Source organism: Fundulus heteroclitus, unplaced genomic scaffold (genome assembly GCF_011125445.2).
Source record: "Fundulus heteroclitus isolate FHET01 unplaced genomic scaffold, MU-UCD_Fhet_4.1 scaffold_71, whole genome shotgun sequence".
In the NCBI taxonomy this organism is placed as follows: Eukaryota; Metazoa; Chordata; class Actinopteri; order Cyprinodontiformes; family Fundulidae; genus Fundulus; species Fundulus heteroclitus.
In genome coordinates, this window is record NW_023397154.1 from 471,044 (window position 1) to 489,268 (window position 18,225).

Below are 18,225 nucleotides of genomic sequence, written 5' to 3' on the forward strand. Positions count from 1 at the left end.
GGAGAGTCTCCATCCAGCAGGATCTCTGTCTCAGGTCAGCAGCGTCACTATAGTTTAACATGAAGACACGTGGTGCTCAGTCCTGACCTTCCTGATGATTTATTGCAGCTCTGATTGTTAGTCAGAAGATCTAACTTAGTTTTCTTTGTAGTCGAAGCAGGAAAGGGTCTGAAACTGTGTCAGTTCTGCCTCTGCAGCATTTCTCCTCATTGTACTTCAAGAAAAGACACTTTGACCCTTTTAATCTATAGACTCTGCTGTCTTTCACGTTTAGTGAAATATTTGCTTTCTATTATAATCTGATGTTTACTTTTAAAGCTCGTGGTGTTTGGTCAGTTCTACTTATTCTAGAATCTTATTTTCATAGTCTTTCCGCGGAGGATTTATTTGCCAGACAGCTTGACAGAAAAAGGTTAGTGAACCAAACACATCACACTAAAACCCTTTAAAACATATAATTTACATTCCACACTAACGCCTAAAACATATTACTAAAATCACATTTAGAATTATTATTTCTACAGACTGGAGCCCTGGAGGTGTGCAAATTAGTAAATAACTTTAAAGTGCCATGTGCATGTTCCAGCTTTTCAGACAAGGTGCATGCGTCTACTTATCCAGTAACGAATCAGGTGGTCGTTAAAGGTACATAACTAATTCTAAGCTCTGCCAATGTTTTTGAATCATTCATAGAGAGTTGAGAATCTGCTGCTTAGACAGAAAACTGCAATGACAGAAGTGACAAAGAAATCGTCCTGCACTGGAATGTTATTAGGACAGGAAATGCAGCACCATAACTATTTATCAGCGTCTAAAATGGCGGTGCACCCCCACATCAAGCTGTTAGTAATGTCGGCTGGCTGGAAAGAGTTGTACTGCTGAGAAAGGCTGCCTCATTAATGACTGTCCTATAAACTGCTTAACAAAGTTTTATAAAGTTTTGGTTGCAAAGACCAATTATTTCAATGATTTTGTGAGTGTAAAATGCGGCGCTCTGCATTACATGAATGCTCTATGAAAAGCAGAATATTTTCAGCAGGTCTCACAAAGAAGTACAGCGGCCACAAATGACTGAATGTTTTCATCAGGGATATAATTTTTTTATGTCCGGAATTCAAAAACCTTGACTTTAGTTCTCTTTCTGACGCTGTGGCACAAAAGAGAAGTTTGATGGCTGCTGCAGTTTGGCAAGGGGAAGGAAGGTGGCTTTAGGACATGACGTGCTTTCAGCCATGTGGTATAAAATCAGACTGGAAGTTTAAAGCCACAGGAAACGTGAGAATTTCACAGGCATCAGGGGACTGCCCCTCACAGCAGGGGGCTACCACTATGAATCCAGGCTCTACCCCTCTCATCCTCCTCTTTTGCTGGTGGCCCTCGTGAGAAGTGGTTCACACTGGAGAGACAGCCACCTGGGAACAAATGGGGTTCAAACACCCACGAACATTTGCAGTACCGGCCAGGCTAAGTCTGATTTCTGTGAAACCGACATCATAGAGTCTGTGATTTTTTTTGGATGTTTCCTCAAGTCCATTTTTAACTGTGGAAAAAATGTCTTACCTTCTCTTCTGCTCCTCAGGGGGAAGGTGTAAAAAAATCTTCAAAATCTACTCTGGTTCCTTTCTACTAGGCTTTCCTCTTCTCAATTAACATTAACATCAACATTTGCTTCTTGTCACTCTCAGCCATGTTCAAAGTCTACGGTGAGAGCAGCAGAGATACGATGAACAGCTAACACCGAAGCTAACTTCTACGCTAACCTCTAAGCTAACCGCTAAGCTAACCAGATACACAAAAACTAGAATGCAAATGCGCAGCCTGCAAGCAAAAACTGACAAGGAACAAACACACTCTTTGGTGTTACGTGAGCAGAAGAAATTACTCTAGTTTTTGCTTTAAGATCCATCAAACCATTGTATTAAAAGTAGTTGAAGGATTTAAAATGATATTCATAATCAGATTTTTGGGATCACAAGAACAGACCTTATGAGGACTTCCGGCGGCGCCCCCTGCTGCAGCGGCTGAACACATCTCCGTACCAACTCGCGGACTTTTTGAATAAAAAATGCTGCCAAACTCGCTGGAAACCACTCATCTACCGAGCCGATTAGTGCACGACCGCCAACGCCTGCTGGAATTACTGTCATGCAGTATTTTTGGACTTGTAACCACTTCAACGCTGGATTGCCTACGTGGCTTCGGGGCACTTCGCTCTCAAGACCCAGAGACCGAGGAGGCCGCGGTCACTTCCGGCAACTCGCGCCGGAGCAGAGTGAAGCGGAAGCGGCTGAGCCGGCCAAGGAAGCGCGGCTGTCGCGGAGGGCTAGCAGCTAAGCTAAAGGCTAACCCATTTAGATCGCCGCTTCCATCCATCTTGCTCTCCAACGTCTGCTCACTGGACAACAAAACGGACCATCTACAACTCGAGCTCTCTGCAAAGAGGGAGTTTAGAGACTGTTGCGCTCTCATCCTGACAGAATCATGGCTTTGATCATCAACACCTGATAGCGGCGTTAGCCTAGAGGGGCTAGCCACCTTCCGCGCGGATCGATGTAAACATCGAAGCGGTAAGGCCCGAGGGGGCGGACTCTGTATTTACATCAACAACAACTGGTGTAAAAATGCTAGAATAGTCACAAGCTTTTGCTCTCCGGACATAGAGCTACTGATTATCAGCTGCAGACCCTTTTACCTGCCTAGAGAGTTTACTGTTGTTATCATCACAGCGGTCAAAGTCCCTCCAAGCGCTAATACAAAGGAGGCTATGAGCGTTCTCTATCAGAAAATCTCCGAGCTGCAATCTACACACACAGAGGGTGTCTCATCATTGCAGGGATTTTAACAAGGCAAATATGAAAACTGTTCTCCCTAATTTTTACCAACATGTGGATTTTGCAACTCGGGGAGAGAACACTCTAGACTTAGTTTACACAAACATAAAAGGAGCATTCAGAGCAGCCCCACGCCCCCACCTGGGCTCGTCAGATCATCTCACTGTGATGCTAACCCCTGCATACAGGCCCCTGCTGATCAGAGATAAACCTACAGTGAGGCAGGTGAGAGCTTGGACTGAGGGAGCAATGGAGGCGCTCCAGGACTGTTTAGAGTGAAGCGGAGCAAAGTAACTGCTGCATACAGTAACTGCTTATCTTGTTTTGATTGCTCTTGTGTTTTCACGGTAACTCTGTGAAGTTTTGTCCTCTCTAACGAGGTCGTCCTCATAGAGTTTTAGTGTTTATTTCGTGTTGTCTTTGTCATGCCGCGCTCACCGGGACACGCTCCCTTTGTTTATACCGGAGTACAGCTGAGAGCGCTAATGCCGACCGGCGTTGTAGCCAGACCAGCTGAAATACCACCCGAACTCTGGAGGAAAATATGCTGAGGTTGCAGAGGAGTAAAGCAACATCGGGGGATGAAAGGAGGGTCGAGACGGGACGGACTTATTGAAAGGAGAAGATTCAAGCGGTGTCTCCCCTCTGTTGTTATGGGAAATGTGCACTCTTTAAACAACAAGATGGACGAGCTAACTGCGCTAACGCAGAGCCAACCGGAATACCGTGAGTGCGGTCTGATGTGTTTCACCAAGACATGGCTGCACAAGGAAATAACGGACCAGATTGTCTCTGTGGAGGGCTTTCACACCGTCTGGGCCGACCGGGACGCTAAGAGCGGTAAACGGAAAGGAGGTGGCCATTCTAGTAAACAGCAGATGGTGTTACCCTGGGCACATCACCATTAAAGAACATCTCTGTAGTCCGGATGTTTAACTGCTGGCCGTTGGACTCCGTCCTTACAAGCTGCCTAGAAAAATCCCACATGTCATCGCCGCTGTCCTGTACATCCCTCCCTCTGCAAATCCAACATCTGCCTGCAACATCATACACTCCTCCATCTCCAAACGACAGACCCAACATCCTAATGCCCTCATCATCATATCAAGAGACTTTAACCATGTCACCATGAACAAAGTTCTGCCGACCTTCAAACAGTATGTGAGCTGCCCTACCAGAGAGAAGAGGACCCTGGACCTGATTTATGCCAACATTAAAGATGCATACATCTCCACTTTTCTCCCTCCTCTGGGCAGGTCAGATCACGACCTGGTTCACCTCAAACCCTGTTATGTTCCTCTGGTGAAGAAGAAGCCTACTACCACAAGGACTGTGAGGAGGTGGTCGGAGGAGGCTTATGAGGCACTGCAGGCCTGCTTTGAGGTGACTGACTGGCCTGCACTCTGTGAGCCCCACGGGGAGGACATCGACGGGCTCACAGAGTGCATCACGGACTATGTCAACTTCTGTGTGGACTGCAATGTTCCAGTTCAGAGTGTCACCTGTTATGCCAACAATAAACCATGGATCACCAAAGAAATAAAGGCCATTCTGAATGAGAAGAAGAGGGCGTTCAGAGATAGCAACCGTGAGGAGGTGAGGGGAGTGCAGGGGGTACTAAAGCGTAAAATCAAGGAGGCTATGGACAAATACAGGAGGAAGCTGGAGAATAAACTCCAGGCCAAAAACATGAGGAATGTGTGGAGTGGGATGAGAGCCATCACAGGGTTCCAGAAGTCTAGTGGTGGTGTGGTGTTGGAAGGTCGCATGGACCGGGCCAATGAACTGAACTTATTTTTTAATAGGTTTGATACTGCGGCCCATCCCCCACAACTCTCTGCTGCTGGCTTCCCTACAATGACCACTCCACCTTCCCCCACTCCTCCTCCTTACAGACCCCCTGTCTGCTCCTCATCACCTCAATCCACATCCACCGACTCCACCCCTCCCCCTGTTATGGGAGTTCTTGGTGGAACTCTAAACAATAGTAACTGAGTTCCCATCTTTACTAAAGGACGAGACGGTGGTAATGACGTTCCAGCACTTTTATTGAGAAACAGAGCAGAGATCACATAGACGGATAGTAATCGCACCCCACGGTTCCATTGCAGTCTCAGTCTGCCCTGTCTCTGCCTGCCTCGCTTTTCGGGCTTCCCCTAATACTGCACAGTGGCCTTGGTTTGAGACATAACAAAGACAGTCTATCATAGACAATAATCATTCTACGCAGCATTCAGCCTTGCACTCAGCAAACAGTGGATCTTATACACAGCCATCATGTCTCCAGGCCTCCTATGTCCGAGTGGTGTGAGGCCATAGTGACTTCAGAATAATAATTCTTATAACACCCCCCTGCTCACGTCTTCCACAACCTGAGGACCTCACCCCTCCCCCTACTGTTACCACTCCTGACATAGTGAGAAGACAGCTAACCAGACTGGACTCCGGCAAAGCTGCAGGCCCTGATGGTGTATTCCCCAGGGTGCTCAAAGCTTGTGCCTACCAGCTGTGTGGAGTACTTTGCCTAGTCTTCAGCCTGAGCATGCTCCTCCAGAGAGTTCCCGTGCTCTGCCACCTTCAGAAGTTTTCTGATGACTCAGCATTAGTTGGCTGCATTGAAAGGGGCGATGAGAGTGAATATAGGACAGTGCAGTTTATTGTGATTTTTCAAGCTGTATGCAAGCAAAATTTTGTTCTGTACGCACTCTGTGCATAGAAAATGACAAATAAAGTTGTCTAAGTCTAAGTGGTGGGCAGCTTTGTCACTTGGAGTGAGCTGAACCATCTGCAGCTCAACGTGACAAAGACTAAGGAGTTAATAGTGGATCTGAGGAGGACAAAAACACCTGTGACCCCTGTTTCTATCTAGGGGGTCCCTGTAGACATTGTGGAGGAGTATAAGTACCTTGGAGTGTACTTTAACAGTAAGCTGGACTGGACTAGAAACACCGAGGCGGTCTACAAAAAGGGCCAAAGCCAACTCTTCTTCCTGAGGAGGCTGAGGTCCTTTAACATCTGTGAGACGATGCTGAGGATGTTTTATGAGTCTGTTGTTGCCGGCACGCTCTTCTTCGCTGTCGCATGCTGGGGCAGCGGGCTGTGGGCTGCCGACAACAACAGACTGAACAAACTGATCAGGAGGGCGGGGGATGTTGTGGGGGAGGAGCTGGACACTCTGACGGCAGTGGCAGAGAGGAGGATGCTGTCCAGGCTCCAGTCCATCTTGGACAATGTCTCACATCCTCTCCATGACACACTGGCCCAGCAGAGGAGCTCTTTTAGCAGAAGACTCCTCTTACCCAGATGCACCACCGAGCGCCACAGGATATCATTCCTGCCTGTGGCTATCAATCTCTACAACGCCTCCCTCAGTTATCCTAACACCCCCCTCTGTAACTGTCATTTATGCATTCTTTGCACTGTTCATGCTCAAATCACTCTGACTTTACTTGAATTTATAGTTATATATATATATATATATATATATATATATATATATATATATATATATATATATATATATATATATATATATTGACTTATATATATATAAATATATAATATTACCTTGTGTGGAATGTTGTAAAAATATATATAACAATGTGTGTATTCTGGAGCATGTAACAAAATTAATTTCCCTCTGGGATTATTAAAATATGTCTGATTCTGATTCTAATTCTTCCTCCCAGCTGCTCTGACTGTGAGTCCCAGCAGATCTCAGTTCTTTGAAGGAGTCTTTGTGTCTCTGAGCTGTGAGGAGGACAACAGCTCTGCTGGATGGACTGTGAGGAGGAACACAACCAGAAGAACCAGGACTCAGTGTGGAGATGGATGGGGAGAAGCTGCTGGTTCTACCTGTACCATCGACTACCTTCTTCAACCAGACACTGGAGTTTACTGGTGTGAGTCCAGAGGGGGAGCAGCCAGCAGCAGCATCCAGCTCACTGTCACTGGTAAGATCAGACTGTGGAGTTAGTGTTGATGAAGCTGTGTGGAAATGGATGAAATGCTGTAGTTTGTCTCTGTGTTGAGGTGGATCAGTGATCCTGCAGAGTCCTGTCCTCCCTGTGATGGAGGGAGATAACGTCACTCTGAGCTGTCACAGAAATACTGCTCCCTCCAACCTTGAAGCTGCTTTCTATAAAGATGGCTCCCTCATCAGGATTGAGCCTGCAGGTCACATGACCCTCCACCATGTGACCAGCTCTGATGAAGGCCTCTACATGTGTTACATCAGAGGTCATGGAGAGTCTCCATCCAGCAGGATCTCTGTCTCAGGTCAGGAGCTTCACTATAGTTTAACATGAAGACACGTGGTGCTCAGTCCTGACCTTCCTGATGATTTATTGCAGCTCTGATTGTTGGTCAGAAGATCTAACTTAGTTTTCTTTGTAGTTAAATGCAGGAAAGAGTCTGAAACTGTGTCAGTTTGCTTCTGGAGCATTTCTTCTCATTGTTCTTCAACAAAAGGCACCTTTGACCCTTTTTATCTAGACTCTGCCGTCTTTGACATTTAGTGAAATATTTGTTTTGAATTAAAATCAGATGTCTACTTTTAAAGCTGATGGTGTTTGGTCAGTCCTTTTTATTCTAGCAGCTTATTTTCATAGTCTTGCTGTGGAGGAGGAAACACCATCAGTATTTTCATCAGCAGTCTGAGAGGATGAAGGTTAAAGGCATGTTCTCTGCAGAGTTCTGTGCACCACTGAACATGTCATCCTGTAGACCTTTAACCCAGCTCAGTGCTCCTTCTGGATACCTCGGTGTGTGCCGTCTGAAGGAATCATCCACATTAGATACACATTTGTTTAATAATATGAGTTGATCAAACTGAGGGTTTGGAGCTTTAAATTTATTGTTATGATTCTCAGTGAACGTTCTTGTCTGCAAAGTGTGGATCAGTATAAGGTCTGTGGAGGGGTGTCAGCATCAAACATGGCTGCAGTAAATGAACAATGTTGGGAGACTTGCAAGTATGAAATGTTTTATTAGAACTTCTGATGGTTTAAATCTTCCTAAACCAAAAAACTGTTTTGGTGAACATCATCCTGCAGTTTTTCCACACATCATCTTGAGAGAATTACCTTGTTATCAACTCAGAGTGTGAACAGCAGTTAGCATCACAACATCTTCTATCTAGAACCAGCTCTACTTGGTTCTAAAGTAATTCCCAGATTCTAGATCTTATCTCTGAGACATATTGGACAAAGCATCACAGCTGTTGTGAACTTTGACATTTCTTCATGTGCATCGAGGAACCCAGTGTGGACCTGATCATCTCACCCAGACCCTTCAAAGTCCATCCACCTTCTGGTTGATTTAAACATGTTGATGTAGTGATGATCTTGTGTTAACAGAACCCTGGTAGAGGATTGTTAACCTGTTTCTGGTTTGTCTAGATATATAATCTAAATATTGACCTGATTAGATTTCACTGTCTCTGCAGAAAAACCTACAACCACATCTTCTCACCTTGTGTCCATGCTGGTCTGCCACCTGGTGGTCTTCTGTCCCTTCTTCATCTACACTCTCCTCATGGTGTCTCTATATCAACAGAAAGCCACAGGTAGCAGTCTGATTCATCTACTGATCGATCAATCAATCAATCAATCAACCAATCAATCAATCAATCAATCAATCAACAGCTGTTAGAGAAAAATCTCCCCATGTTGATAACATTTCTCCATCTCCTTCCTTCCTAACCTTCTCTTACATCAGTAACTGGCCTGCATGTTGCCATGGTGATGACTCCACCCACCAAGGCTGATCAGGGATTGGACGAGGACTATGATGATGTCACCACAGAGCATCACTTCTGAACTGATCATCTCATCACTCTTCTCCTCCTGGCTGTTTTCTTCTTCTCCCAGTCTGGAAAACATCTGAACTCATAATAACGACTTCCTGAGATCACCAACATTTACTGACTGGGAAGAAGTGACCGTCTGAACTGGACTTTATTGGATCAGACAGGTGTTCTCAAACTTCGGAATTGTTGCAGTTGCCTATGAGTCCAACAAGAGGATTTTTCACTGACTAGGGTGTTATGTAACTGTATGTCTGCTGGTTCTGTGTGAGGTAGAAAGGGGAAATATCATTTAGAATCCACTTCTTTTACTTGTATATAGATTTTGTTGAGCATTTGGAATCTCTAGGAGTGCAGAAAAGTTGAATATAGTCTTTCTGAGAGCTGTGTTGATATCTTTATATTCTGTTTGAGTCAGATTTTTCACTCCATTCAACTTTCTTTCTTCTTTATTACGTTTATTGAACATTTAAATCACAGTATTTGCTACGGAGCTGATAAACAAGGTCATCCAACCAATTTCATGAGTCCACCGTTTTTGTTTCTCTCTGCGATTTTGTAGCCCAACATGAAGGACGCCGAAGCTTCACGTTGTTACCTGACAATGTTTGGTTGTTGGGTATATTAACCCACACAGTCCATTACACCATCCACCAGCATATTACAGCAATGGCTCAAAGGGGTGGAGTCGAATGCTCCGTGACCTGGAGGGGGAGGGTTGATAGGTGCCTCCTTTAGATTTAAAGGAGCATAGCGCAGCCCTGCGACAGACTGGCGACCTGTCCAGGGTGTACCTAGCCTCTCACCCAGTGAACACTGGAGATAGGCACCAGCACCCCTCGCGACCCCATGGGGAATAAGCGAGCAAGAAAATGGATGGATGGATGGATGGATGGATAGAGCATTGCGCAAGTTCCACTGTTTTTGCAGTAGTCTGCCCCCTCTGGTGACAAGTTGAAATGACACCAGAGTTGTGCACGTGCATGAGAGACAAAGACAAGCATCTGCTACTGTGTAGGCCCTTTTGTTTATAAGATTAATGTCATCTGACGTAAGAAATGTATAAATGTTGGAAGTAGCCTGTGTTCTCTCGTTAACGCATCAATTATAGCAGAGACTCTATAAAGTAGCCAGAGAAACGATAGTGTGGAGCCCATCACACCGATGCCACGCCCAGAGAATACAACAAGAATCACTTTCTCATGAACTGACTAATCCAGCCTATAAAGGCGACTGCGGTAAATAGAGGATAATTCATTTTATATGTCAGGCAATTGTAGGAGCGTGTTTGGGGAAGAATGTAAATAATATTTAACTTCAGGCACCTTCAAAGAGACAGCACTAAAACGAGTTTATGTCAGAGGACCCTCAGAACAGGGAGAAAACAGGAGCTGTGGGGAAACAATGAGAAATTCAGACCAAAGCATTGCAGTTCCACTCTATATAGAGAACTGATTGACTTCAATGTAAAAACAGGAAGCCCTTAAAAAGCATGTTGTCCTTTTAAAGCATCTTCAGATAACATTTGAAAACACATTGTTTAAACTGATGATGAATTTTGCTCTCTAAGCTTATATATTTCACTCTGAACTTTACTTATTTAATGCACTATTTTTTCCAAATATCTTTTGTGACAACATTCACATCTCAGTTAAACATAATGACCTAGAGGGCCATAAAAGACCAACATTGTTCAAGTGACAGTTCAGGTGGAGCTGATGTAGAAGGTCACAGTGTAGATCTGATGGAGTAAAGCTACACTAGGCAACCATAGTAAAGATCTACAGAGGTCCATGGAGTCTATTCTCTGTTTTAGCTTTTTTTAAATCCACATCTAGTTGGTGGGAGTTATGGACTTAAGTTTGTTTACCAGCTGCCAAGAAAGAGAAGGAGACGTAGTTACAAAGAAGCTGTTATATTTACTATTTACTATTACAGCCCAGTTAGAACAGAGACCTAAAGATCCAATCAGCCAATCTTCAACCAATGAGTTTCAATAAATAAAAATTGACACATCCTTCTCTTGTTGATAATACATAATGTTCAGCTGTCAGATGAATAGAAGGCCAGACAATAATGTTCCTCTCGCTGTGGCTGTCCTTCAAACACTGTTTATATGTGAGCATCCAGTATGTGCATCTCTACTTTCTTCAGATCGCCTCAGCTGAGGCTTCAGATAGAGGCCGCAGATGTTTAGGGGAGATTTCAGAAGAGGAACCGTTTATATAGTATTACTTTAATAACACTGTTTTAATCTGTTTGGGTTGGTCTGACAAAAAGAGGAAACTAGCGTTCAAGTCTTCAACCAACAGGAAGGAGTCAAGAAATTCTAGAGATGTTTTATTCAGCGTTACAGAAAACTTTGTGGCTGATTTAAAAAGAGGTCGTGGTGGTCCACAAAGAGGAAGAGGAGCTTTTTACTTGCCAGCAGCAAGAGCATTGTTCTCATGCAGGGCAAAGGGACAGATGCTTGAGCATTGGCAGTCTATCACTATGTGTATTTTATTTATTATCAATTTATATGATAATTAGTAGACTAAACAAAAATCAATTCACCAATTTGTTCTGTTTTCTGCATTCTTTTGGCTTGTGATGCAGAAGAAGCTGCCATGATGGCCAATGCAGAAAGTTCAACACATAAATTCTGTGGCCACCTCCTTGTTGCTCTGAATAGGGTAGTTCACGCGTGACGTCAGCGCTACATCCGGGTCCTGCTGGTAGGCAAAAACAGTACTGTTCTCGTCTACTACATGACAAAACGGGTGATTTAGAGCGTACTTTTACTTCGTTTATTTTTGGAATCTAAACAATGCCTACGACTTGTTGTGCTCCCGGTTGCACAGAGAGGCATTCCAAATCGTTGAATGTACGTTTCTGTCGTTTACCGAAGGAGGAAGGAAGAAAAAAGAAATGGATATTTTCAATGAAAAGAGCGCAGGCAGACACTCCCAATGGACTGGGGGAGCGATCATACTACGACAGAATTTGCAGTCTACACTTCATCTCCGGTAAATACAACTTAATTCTGCTCTAGTCATTGTTCTACTTAAATAGCGGCGGAGGGGAGGTGGCAATCGCTACACGGGCCGGAGAAGCGGTGGCAGCAGCGGCTGCTCCGCCCGTTCACGGGCTGCGGCAGACACTCCGGCCCGTAAACACTACACGGGCCGGAGAAGCCGCTGCTGCAGCAGCGGCTATAGCTGTAGCTGCTAGCAGCTGTAGCCGCTGCTGCTAGCAGCTACAGCTGTAGCCGCTGCTGCTAGCAGCTACAGCTACAGCAGCTGCTGCTGCTATTACGCCCCCTTTTACGGGCGCTAGTATTTCTGTGTTTACGCTGCAATGTCGCCGACACCGCCACCCATTTTAACAAGACAAAAACACCTAAATAATCCGTAGTGAAATTTTTTTTTTTAACCTACCGGGCCTCTGCTGAGACGCGGCCTGTGTCTGACGCCGCTTTGTGCTGTTGCACAAACATGTGTGAACAACATCCATCCATCCATCCATTTTCTGACCCTCTTAATCCCTCATGGCGTCGCGGGCGTTGCTGGAGCCTTTTTCCTGATATAAAATAACTGTAGCCGTCCAGTGGTTTCAGGGGCTTTCGTGCTCTCTCGTGTGTACTGGCCTGCGTGTTTATAAGGCAGCTGTATATGTCGGGACACTTGGCCAGCATTTCACAGACTCGCTCCGTCCCTTCAGGCTTTTGCTTTGTGGATCTGGTAATCTGATACCATCAACCATCAACTTACTCTTAAAACGATCTTGTAGTACGTTATCTAAAGAAGAAAAATACATGGAGAACTCGTCAGTTTCTCTGTTTGCGTCCGCCATTGTATTCGCCTTTTGCCTACCAGTCCGGCGCGCATGCGCGAAAAACCCGCATCAAAACAATAACAATGAACTGGTCTATAGTTTAATTGTTTTCACAGCAAACTATTTATAGCACTGAGTCATCTTTTAGCTGCAGCCTGTTAGATATAAAACCAATGACTTTTTCTTTTTTTTCTTCTTCTTCCTTATGTAGTTCATCTCCTTCGTGCTTCTTGACCTGGTGACCAGTCACATCTACATTATTTCAATACTGTTTTACTTTTATGTGTATAATGGAGGCTTTAAATTAATGTTGGCAGGTTACTGAGGAACTCCTTCAACAACATTACAGTAAACGTTGCAGCAGAAAGTTGTTACAGAGAACTTAAAAAACGAGGAAGCTGACGGTTTAAGTTGACACTAACGACTTAAATAGTCAGTTCCTGCTTTCTACATCAAGATTAATGAATAAGATCTGGTTTAGTGTCTGTGTGATGCTGAGTTTGTGGGTTTCTCACCTCTGTTCCTGTATGTGAGAGTTTCCTGGTCTGAGCTGCAGAGCAAAGCTCTCAGAGCCTCTGACATGTAGTGGTCCACAAAGAGGAAGAGGAGCTTTTTACTGTCTGCCAACCTGCTGCTGGTCTCATTTGATCCAGCTGCAGAATGGAGGGAACATCTGTCCACAGGCTGCTGGGTGAGTCCCATCTGCTGGATGTGTGTTGGTGTGGAAATGTTGAGAGACCATCACTGCTGCTTCCCACAGCAGAGCGCTGATTAAAGCTCCAACTAACCTGAGAGTCATTTCTCTGCAGCTCTCATCTCTCTGCTGAGCTGCTCAACAAACCAAGGTTAGAAACTGCTTCTGTCACTGTTTCAGTCTGACTGACTCCACAGAGACGCTCCTGCAGGAATTAGAAACTATTTAACCTGCTTTCTTCCTCCCAGCTGCTCCGACTGTGAGTCCCAGCAGATCTCAGATGTTTAAAACACGGTTTGCGTTACTCATGTGTATCAATTATGTAGAAAAGCATCCATGGGGGGAGGGAGGGGGTTTATTAGGTATTTAGGGGGGGGGGGGGCTCTGGCCGGGTGGCTCGTGCGGGTCGTGTTGGCCCGCCCTCTTGGGGGGGCCCGGTCCGGGGGGCGTCTGGTCTGGGGCCGGGGCCGGGGGTCGGGCACAAGCAGTCGTATAGTCGATTTGGGGTGACCCCCCCCCCCCTTTGGTCAGTGTTGGATGTGAGTGTTATGTGGGAATGTGTGTACAGCGTCTTTTTTTTTTCTCTGTGTGTGGTGAGTGGGGCACAAGGGAGGGATGGGGTGAATGAGTTTTTTTTTTTTTCTCCAGGTATGGGTGTGGTCCGCTCCCTCTCCCAAGAACATCTCAAGTCTCCAATAGGTGCGGAGCCCATCCCCCCACGTCCTGCCCTCCTCCACTTCGTTGGCGGGCGCCTTGGCCCCCTGGCGCATTGGTTGGCTTCGGGTTTGGGGCGGGTTCCCGGGCGTGCGCCGGCCCGCTCCCGGCGGCCTCTTCGCGGGGCCTGGCCCCCCGGGGGGCGGCCGGGGCCCTCGTCGCGGGGGCGGGGCGCCCCTGGGGCCTCTGGCCCTCAGGGCCCATGGCCGGAACCACTTCAGCGGGGCTAGCTGCCGGCGGAGCCCACGGGCTCGTCTCCGCGGCTCTTGAGGGCGTCGGCATTGCGGTGGCTGGGGGATTTCCTCGGGGTCGTCTCTGCTCCTTCCTTGGGGGGGGGGTTGCAGATATCCTGTGTCGGCCCCTCCTGGGCGAGCCTGCTTTAGGGACCCCTTTGGGAGTCCGGGGTTACGGGTCCCCTGACGCCTGCCTCTGTGCTCGGGGAAGGTGGGTCTTCGGTTCTCCACAATCACTATCAAGCTATTTCTGGATAATTTTCACCTAAACTAGTGCACTTTCACATCTCCCACTGGTGCTGGGTCCCAGGTATTAAGTGTTCACTTATATACAGTAATCTTATAATTTATTTATTTATGTTTTTTCACTTTCTTTTTTCAAATATCACATTACACATGTCAGCTTACATAATAATATATATGATTTAGCAATGGCATCTAGGTGTTATTCGAGTGTATCTGTTGCTTTATGTCTGTTGGTTGTGCTGTTCTTTTTGTGTCTCTTTCCAGGTGATGGAGCAGACAGAGGACGTTTTATCATTCTCTCCCTTTTATCTCCTCTTTCTTTCACCTCTACTCTTTTTTTTCTTTTCTTTCACTTTTTGTTCTTCCTTTACTCTCCCATTGTCATGTCCATATAACTTGAAATTCTCCTTGCAGGAATCATAATAAAGCTATTTACAAGCATAAATCAAGTGGAGCACTATGGCGAATGCTGTTTGCTCCACTTGTAAAAGCAAAATCTGTCGAGCTCTATCTGGCATTAAGACATACATTCCTATTGCCATATTGCTAGACAGGACACTGGGAAAAAAAAAAAAAAAAAAGAAAAGAAAAAAAGAAAAGCATCCAATTAACTTGTGAAAATTTGGCAGCACCTGCTTAACTTTATTCCAATAAGGTACTTATAAAGAGATACGTCACGCCAGTGACGTGCGGTAGGGTTCATAGCTGGTAAGGCACTAACGTCATCAGAGTCAGATTTACAAATATATACACTCTACAGGGTAGACTACTTGCAAAGTGCTGAAGGAGACTGATTGAACCGAATCAATTCACCAAGATACATGGAACAATATTGATTCTTTGATGAAACACACATTTCAACATGCATAATTATCGCTGTCTTACCTCTACTTATAAATTAGTCCATGCAGCGCTCTTTCTGAACAAAATTATCGGTCATTTTCTGGTAAAAGTCTTCTTTATCTTCTTCAGATTTAAAAGTCTCTCAGTCTCAGTGGAGCTCACTGCCAGGGAGGAAAGCCTTCCTTCATCAGTCCTGTTCCAGCTGTATGTTTAGAGTCTTTTTAGTGCTTTACTTGTTTAGCAAAACTCGCTAATAATAAAGCCATAACTTGCTGTCACTCTACAGTTTTAGGATCAGGAGCGGTGCTCCTTGAGCTCCCCCTGCCTAGAGGCCAAGGAACTGTTGGCCTCACCTACAACCAGTTCTTTGGCTTTTATGATCATCCAGCAGCACGAAAACATGTTATCTGCACACAGTTTGATGACCAAAACACAATTCGTAATCCACATACATTAAATTATGGAAAATCAGTTCATATCTGTTTGAACAATTGAATTTATGATCTAGAGACAGGAAGATGCGTTCACAGAATGGAACCCAGCGCAGTTAACATGGGATTGCGCAATCTCAGGCGAGGCCAAGCTCTCATGCAGGGAAAAGGGACAGAGCCTTGAGCATTGGCAGTCTATCTCTCAGTGTATTTTAATTATTATCAATATATATGATAATTAGTAGACTACACAAAAATCAATTCACCAATTTGTTCCAGTTTTTCCACATTCTTTTGGCTTGTGATGCAGAAGAAGCTGCCATGATGGCCAATGCAGAACGTTCAACACATAAATTCTGTGGCCACCTCCTTGTTGCTCTGAATAGTTTAATTGTTTTCACAGCAAATTATTTATAGCACTGAGTCTTTTAGCTGCAGCCTTTTAGATATAAAACCAATGACTTCTTCTTTTTGTTCTTCTTCTTCCTTATGTAGTTCATCTCCTTCGTGCTTCTTGATCTGGTGACCAGTCACATCTACATTATTGCAATACTGTTTGCAGACCTTACATACATGCTTTTTAACTTTTATGTGTAAAATGGAGGCTTTAAATTAATGTTGGCAGGTTGTTGAAGAACTCCTTCAAAAACAATACAGTAAACGCTGCAGCAGAAAGTTGTTACAGAGAACTTAGAAAATGAGGAAGCTGAAGGTTCAAGTTGACACTAATGTCTTAAATAGTCAGTTCCTGCTTTCTACACATTATAAGTTGAGAGGTTTTTATTGACTTTAGTTGCAACAAGTAAAACTTTGTAATGGATCAAATAAATCCCACAGCAGATGATTAATATTAATGAATAAGATCTGGTTTATTGTCTATGTGATGCTGAGTTTGTGGGTTTCTCACCTCTGTTCCTGTATGTGAGAGTTTCCTGGTCTGAGCTGCAGAGCAAAGCTCTCAGAGCCTCTGACATGTAGTGGTCCACAAAGAGGAAGAGGAGCTTTTTACTGTCTGCCAACCTGCTGCTGGTCTCATTTGATCCAGCTGCAGAATGGAGGGAACATCTGTCCACAGGCTGCTGGGTGAGTCCCATCTGCTGGATGTGTGTTGGTGTGGAAATGTTGAGAGACCATCACTGCTGCTTCCCACAGCAGACCGCTGATTAAAGCTCCAACTAACCTGAGAGTCATTTCTCTGCAGCTCTCATCTCTCTGCTGAGCTGCTCAACAAACCAAGGTTAGAAACTGCTTCTGTCACTGTTTCAGTCTGACTGACTCCACAGAGACGCTCCTGCAGGAATTAGAAACTATTTAACCTGCTTTCTTCCTCCCAGCTGCTCTGACTGTGAGTCCCAGCAGATCTCAGTTCTTTAAAGGAGACTCTGTGTCTCTGAGCTGTGAGGAGGACAACAGCTCTGCTGGATGGACTGTGAGGAGGAACACAACCAGAGGAACCAGGACTCAGTGTGGAGATGGATGGGGGAAACCTGCTGGTTCTACCTGTAACATCACTTATGCCGATCCATTGGACAGTGGAGTTTACTGGTGTGAGTCCAGAGAGGGAGCAGCCAGCAGCAGCATCCAGCTCACTGTCACTGGTAAGATCAGACTGTGGAGTTAGTGTTGATGAAGCTGTGTGGAAATGGATGAAATGCTGTAGTTTGTCTCTGTGTTGAGGTGGATCAGTGATCCTGCAGAGTCCTGTCCTCCCTGTGATGGAGGGAGATGACGTCACTCTGAGCTGTCACACAAAGACCGCTCCCTCCAACCTCCCAGCTGCTTTCTATAAAGATGGCTCCCTCATCAGGACTGAGCCTGCAGGTCACATGACCCTCCACCATGTGACCTGCTCTGATGAAGGCCTCTACAGGTGTAGCATCAGTGGTCATGGAGAGTCTCCATCCAGCAGGATCTCTGTCTCAGGTCAGCAGCTTTGCTCTCATTTCAAAACTCACTTATTTCACTCAATCATCTAAACAGGAATGATTCATTTTACAGTTAAACCTCCAACCTCAGCTCCACCCACCAGTGAAGCTCCACCTTCTACCTCAGCCTCCCTCCAGGTCATGCTGGTCTGCCACCTGCTGGTCTTCTGTCCGTACTTTATCTCCTCTTTCCTCCTGGTGTCTCTATATCAGCAAAAAGTCTAAGGTAAAACTGAATTATGTGTCTGATTGATTTCATCTTGTGTTAAAAAGTTATCCTCATTTTCTAATTTCCTCTAACTGGAAGTGATGTGCCAGTGTCTCCAGCAATGACTCCACCCATCCAGGCTGAGCAGTGATTGAATTATGTTTATGTCACAGAGCATTATTTTTGAATAAAACTAATTATTTCCTGATTGAATAAATCTGGTGCTATGAACTGAGAAATCACAGTTTCATAAAGCTCTTTGAATTTTTTACCAGATAGACACAGATAGACACAGTAGACCCAGTAGATCTCAGCGGATCATTTAGGAAGTTTTAAGAAAACTTTTAAGTTTTATATTTACCCATTATACAGGTTTCTCACTGAGATCCAACATCCTATTTTCAATAGAGATCTGTTTTAATGATACTACAGAATAAAATAAAATAAGTAAAACAATCATTTGACTCAATTAAGTAAG

At 44.9% G+C, this 18,225-nt stretch overlaps 1 long non-coding RNA gene across 1 annotated transcript; it reads left to right on the forward strand.

Annotated features, from left to right (window-relative positions):
• Window positions 1-16,505: 16,505 nt before the first annotated feature.
• Window positions 16,506-16,961, forward strand: LOC118561770. Its single transcript, XR_004930244.1, has 3 exons — window positions 16,506-16,697; window positions 16,816-16,851; window positions 16,949-16,961. It is a non-coding gene; the product is annotated as an uncharacterized LOC118561770 (long non-coding RNA).
• The last annotated feature ends 1,264 nt before the right edge of the window (window positions 16,962-18,225 follow it).